Genomic DNA, 6657 nt, shown 5'->3' with positions numbered 1-6657 from the left:
GTATTGCAGCCCATTAAGGTAGAGAATGAGTTAAAAAGATAATACTATGTAACCAACCAGCTGTTTAAAAAGCTGGATATTAAGTGAAAATGATTTTCTCACTCTATGAGCTGGTTAGCCATCTTATAGTGACATCTAGTGGCTACAGGGAGGACACAAAAAATACAGTTGAAGATACCTGTGTTTTGCTTAAAGGGACAGTCTAGACCAAAATAAACTTTTATGATTCAGATAGAGCATGTAATTTTAAACAATTGTCCAATTTACTTTTATCACCAATTTTGCTTGGTATTCTTAGTTGAAAGCTTAACCTGGGAGGTTCATATGCTAATTTCTTAGACCTTGAAGGCCACCTCTTTTCAGAATGCATTTTAACAGTTTTTCACCACTAGAGGGTGTTAGTTCACGTATTTCATATAGATAACACTGTGCTCGTGCACGTGAAGTAATCTGGGAGCAGGCACTGATTGGCTAAACTGCAAGTCTGTCAAAAGAACTGAAATAAAGGGGCAGTTTGCAGAGGCTTAGATACAAGATAATCACAGAGGTTAAAAGTATATTAATATAACTGTGTTGGTTATGTAAAACTGGGGAATGGGTAATAAAGGGATTATCTATCTTTTAAAACAATAAAAATTCTGGTGTAGACTGTCCCTTTAAAATAAAATCCAGATGTGCACAGGGTACCAGGGTGACTCTGTGATATAGGTGCACTTACTGCAGAATCACAGGGCCTCCCTGCGTCACAGCATTTACCACTTCACTAAAATGGCAGCCCAGTGCAGAGTTTTACAGTTGTCTATACCAATATAGTGGATTCTATAGGATCCCTTTAAACGGATATCTTGCAGTTATGCTATTTTGTTGTTTAATCTGGCAGTATCAGCACCAGTAAATTCATCCTATGTATCTCAATGCCAGTGCTTCAAAAATGACTATGATTTTGTTATTATATTTAATCAATATGCAGATACAGAGGTGTCTTCAAGGCACACACACAAAAGTATAGGGACCACTGATAATCACCCCTCCCAAAAGTCATTCATCTATATGATCTATATGTGATCGCACACAAGGAATAACTCATACTCTGGTGTATAAAAAGCTGATGGTCTAGTGCACCCTACACTTTAAGTAGGTAGTTCAGGGAGTGTTATTAGGTCGTTGTGCTGTTTTACAAAATATTGCTGTAAAGTTTAGCACTTTTTAAAAATAAATCCTTATTACCAGCATAGCTTTAAACTATATGAAGAACGCCAGTACCTGTGCCCATATCCAACATGAATTGTACTGTGTGCCCCCAACAAAGCCTATTATATAAGAAACTTACCACACCCACACTATCTGACATGCAGATGGAAGCCCTAGACTAGCGCTCGAGGGATAAAAAATGACTTTGGACATGTAATAGAAGCACAACAATAGAATCACCATTGATTGCTCTTGAGCAACATTAACACAGAATAGCACTAGTATTTGTGCACTCTACTTGTTATCTAGCCCTGAATATCTCATTTTATTCCACTGCTGATCCACAATGTGGGAACAAATATAAAACCAGATCTGATTTTCTCAGACACAAATATATGTGCCACATCTCAATTGCACTAATTTACTGGAGACCAAAACTGGGACTGTGTCATGATAAGGGCAGATGGCAGATATATAGCACAGTAGTCCTCTTAAATCTACCTTATATAATATTGCTGGAAATATTGATGGCCAGCCAGTATAAGTATGAGCTAAAAAGAGACTGCACCCTGAGTGGCACTGGCTTTGTGAACAAGCACAACATGTTACTAGCCTTTGAGTGCTTCTGTCTCTCTATTTTCTAGTTTGTAAGCCAGTATAAGGCAAACACAATCCAACATTTTCCCAATGTTCAACAATTTCGCATGGACCACATTGTATATTTATTGATTTATTTCATTATTTATTATTTGGAGGTCCAGAAGGTGGGTTTAGACAAGCTTCTATCCATCCAAAGATATGTACTATACTTACCTATAAAAAGTCTCAGGTGAGCAATAATTCAGCTAGATGTATGATACTGTTATGTCTTGCACAAGTGACAATATCTGGCCAGCAAGGGGCAGTAATGTGCAGGTGTTGTGCCCTGATATTTTATCTGTCTCCTGCAATATTATCTCTGCACATTTACTGCTTGAAGATAAATACTGCTAATATAATAAAGGAATGAAACATTCCTACCTGGTTTAAAAACAGAAATAAAGTGAACTAGATGTTGGCACTGAGTCCCAGAATCTTAGTTTGGAGAACCCTACTATATATGACCCAATATTTAGTATACAGATACAGTTGTTCTGCATCATTATTTCCCAGTACAATGTGTTCTGTGTTATAAAGAGTGTTCTGCCTATGTGAATGTTTCCACGCTAACATCAGTTAGATAATAACTTTTTAATAAACACATTTATATGATGGTTGACGAATAAGGAAATGCAGATACTTTACTGTATTCTGGCTTTGTGCTTATTCTGCACTAGGTTATGTGTCAGCGCACTAGGTTATATGTCACAGCGCACTAGGTTATGTGTCACAGCCCACTAGGTTATATGTCACAGCGCACTAGGTTATGTGTCACAGCGCACTAGGTTATGTGTCACAGCGCACTAGGTTATGTGTCACAGCGCACTAGGTTATGTGTCACAGCCCACTAGGTTATGTGTCACAGCCCACTAGGTTATATGTCACAGCGCACTAGGTTATGTGTCACAGCCCACTAGGTTATATGTCACAGCGCACTAGGTTATGTGTCAAAGCGCACTAGGTTATGTGTCACAGCGCACTAGGTTATGTGTCACAGCGCACTAGGTTATGTGTCACAGCCGCAGATGGTCATGAAATAAAATACACCATATTACTTGTAACATCCTGATGTCACTCTATGTAATGTGCACAGACGTGAATCTGGAACAAAGTTTTACACAATGCAGTACAGTGTAGAAGCGGTTTGTAGATAACGTGGCATAAAACCAAGGGCTTGTGGTGGCACCAGGGCCCAAGTTCTGGGGGGCCCATAGCAGTCAGTCTATACATATAGGCATGTGCAGAATGTGTACAGTCCTAATGCAGGGGAGTCTTTTATTAGTGAAAGTTGTAAGTCCATCTTATCTATCTGTCTATCTATCTATCTGTCTACCGTCTATCTGTCCATCTATCAATCTACCATCTATCTATCTATCTATCTATCTATCTATCATCTATCTATCCTCACAATCATTATGCACAGCAGCAGGTATATTATTACTATTTCTTACTACTGAGTGAATAGTGACAGACAATGAAAAAGGCTCAATACCAGAACATCCAGTTTATTACAACAAAAAAACAAAAATGCCCTTTATAGATTCAACAATGAAACAAACGTCTCTGCTTTAAAATTGTAATCTATTAAACCTGGGTATTGTCTGACTACCCTGATCAGCAGAACCCTTTGGTCAGTTTTAAAGGGACATTAAACCCTAAATAAATGCTAGATTGAATGATATATTTAAAGCAAAAAAAATAAAAAATAGCCTGAGAATAATACACAGATGTATTTATAAAATACTATTTATTGTTTAAATATTGAAAAAATAATTGTTACATTTTAGTGTCCGTAAAGCAATGGGAGAAGCCATGTTGTAATCAGGGATAGGCACAGACAAAGGCTGTGGCAGACATTTTCCAAAGTACAGACCTTAGTGAAGGACACCAAGGTACATTTGAAATTAAAAACAATTTTATAGTGCTGGGTGTTATTATACTGATGCAGATACCACTGATTCTATAACTAGCCCTCCTCTGGCTATACCCATGAGCCAGTCTCACTACTGTGTCATTATATAGTGCTGGGTATTATTGTACTGATACAGATACCACTGATCCTATAACTAGCCCTTCTCTGGCTATAACCATGTGCCAGTGTCACTACTGTGTCATTATATAGCGCTGGGTGTTATTATACAGATGCAGATACAACTGATCCTATAACCAGCCCTCCTCTGGCTATACCCATGTGCCAGTGTCACTACTGTGTCATTATATAGTGCTGGGTGTTATTATACTGATGCAGATACCACTGCTCCTATAACCAGCCCTCCTCTGGCTATACCCATGTGTCAGTGTCACTACTGTGTCATTATATAGTGCTGGGTGTTATTATACTGATACAGATACCACTGATCATATAACTAGCCCTTCTCTGGCTATACCCATGTGCCAGTGTCACTACTGTGTCATTATATAGTGCTGGGTGTTATTATACTGATGCAGATACCACTGATCCCATAAACAGCCCTCCTCTGGCTATACCCATGTGCCAGTGTCACTACTGTGTCATTATATAGTGCTTGGTGTTATTATACTGATGCAGATACCACTGCTCCTATAACCAGCCCTCCTCTGGCTATACCCATGTGCCAGTGTCACTACTGTGTCATTATATAGTGCTGGGTGTTATTATACTGATACAGATACCACTGATCCTATAACTAGCCCTTCTCTGGCTATACCCATGTGCCAGTGTCACTACTGTGTCATTATATAGTGCTGGGTGTTATTATACTGATACAGATACCACTGACCCTATAACTAGCCCTTCTCTGGCTATACCATGAGCCAGTGTCACTACTGTGTCATTATATAGTGCTGGGAGTTATTATACTGATACAGATACCACTGATCCTATAACCAGCCCTCCTCTGGCTATACCCATATGCCAGTGTCACTACTGTGTCTTTGTATAGAGCTGGGTGTTATTATACACATGCAGATACACCAGTATTTCACTCAGGTTTATTTATTCCATAACTTATCACTCAATATTGCTAGCAGTCTCTTGGCAAGTGACTAACTTTATTAATACTACATATATATTTTTTGTTATTCCTATTATTAAATCAGAAAGAAAAGATATACTAAGGTTGTGGTGGACACTGCAAGGGCTAGTCACGGACACCAGTGTCCATATACGGACACCTTGCCTATCCATGGTTGTAATCTAGATTTCCTTTTCTGCTGAGGGCCAAAAAAATATTAATAATATATTGTTTTTGTTTTGTTTTCTTTCTACAATTAAACAATTTATATTACAATCTCTGGGTTTAATATCCTTTCAAGGAACTGGGATGTATTTTTGTTTTACACATATTGGTTTGATCTCCAAATTTATGTAGAAACAAAGATTGTATCTGTCAAGTTTGTCCATTTTTCTTTCTGAGTGTGTGCTTAATTGATTCTGATTATAGCTATATATATATATATATATCCTGGGTATTCTTGAACTTCTCTAATGTATTTGTATTTTTTACCACCTCTACTGGAAGTTTATTCCATGAATCCACTACCTTTACCACATTACAATACACAGCGTTATTTAGATTCTTACATTTTCTATAGGCAACCTACCGCCTACACAACTTACTGATATGTATCACTGGGGACAAAAGGTTCTTAAAAATCTTGCAGCACATTCACAAAGGTTTTTTTTTTCCACCTCTGGGCTTTTTGACAATACATTTGCTATCAAGTTGAATGTCAAATTAATTCTGTGAAATTGTTATTTTATAATGATTAATATATACAATGTTCTTTCTAACTGAATAAAACTAAAGTGTTCTGGTTCCTGCATGTATGTAAAAGGTTAACCTTTTAGGTGCCAGAGAAAACTACTAACCAATATACTTCAGACCTCTCTGGTTACTAAGAGGTTAAAATAATTAAACACTATAGAATACAAATGTGACCTACCTGCACAAACTGGTATTTCTTCTTTCTGGCTAACAGTCTCCCACCCTGATTTGTATCAGAGTCCAGCCATAAACAGACTTATTTCTCCTAAAATCGGTAGCAATTACAAAATATATTTGTCACCTCCAGAAACAACTGAAGACAGAAAGGAACAAATAATTTTTAAAAATGCAATTTATGTTTTTTACTGAGCTTTTTCTACTCATACTGGGTAAGTACTTTATGTTTATTTTTATAGCCAATTCTTACAATTTAACACTCATTTGTAACCCAGTGGAATGCATTGTGTAGGGAAATGTCACTTCACAAGGGGTTAAAAGATTATCTCAGATATGGGTGTGGTTCCTATACAATTTAGTGACCATTTCACACATTAATGGAACTTGGGAAGGTGATTCCTCTATATCTCTGTATACAAATTGGCACTAACCCTGTGGCTAATATATAAAACATGTAGTACAAGGCTGTGTCTTACATTTAAAGGGATGTTTTATTTGATAAAGTACACTATGTAAAACGTTTAAAAGCTATAATTTTACTGGTATTGCCTTACGCACCAGGGAACATATACTCACTTAAAACTCTCTATCAGCATGTTTATCTTATCACCTTTGTCTTGCAAGTACCAGTTAAGAATTCATGTAAAATGGCTGCTGCACTGATCAAGCTATTACTGTGTAGCGTGTTGCAGAGTCAGTGTTTTGACTGCATTCCAATCTCTCTGTGAGTAAACACAACCCTTTTCAAAGCTAGATTTCAGGAAAGTTAAATTATACTGAATGTGCATTACATTACTTTTACTACATGTAGTTTAAATGGATGTGAAAATTAAAATTTCATGGTTACGAGATTGCAATTTTACGTTACTTTTCTCAATATATTTTTACCAAGTTTTCTTTATTT

Source organism: Bombina bombina, chromosome 11 (assembly GCF_027579735.1).
Source record: "Bombina bombina isolate aBomBom1 chromosome 11, aBomBom1.pri, whole genome shotgun sequence".
In the NCBI taxonomy this organism is placed as follows: Eukaryota; Metazoa; Chordata; class Amphibia; order Anura; family Bombinatoridae; genus Bombina; species Bombina bombina.
Note: the sequence above shows the minus strand (reverse complement) of the source record.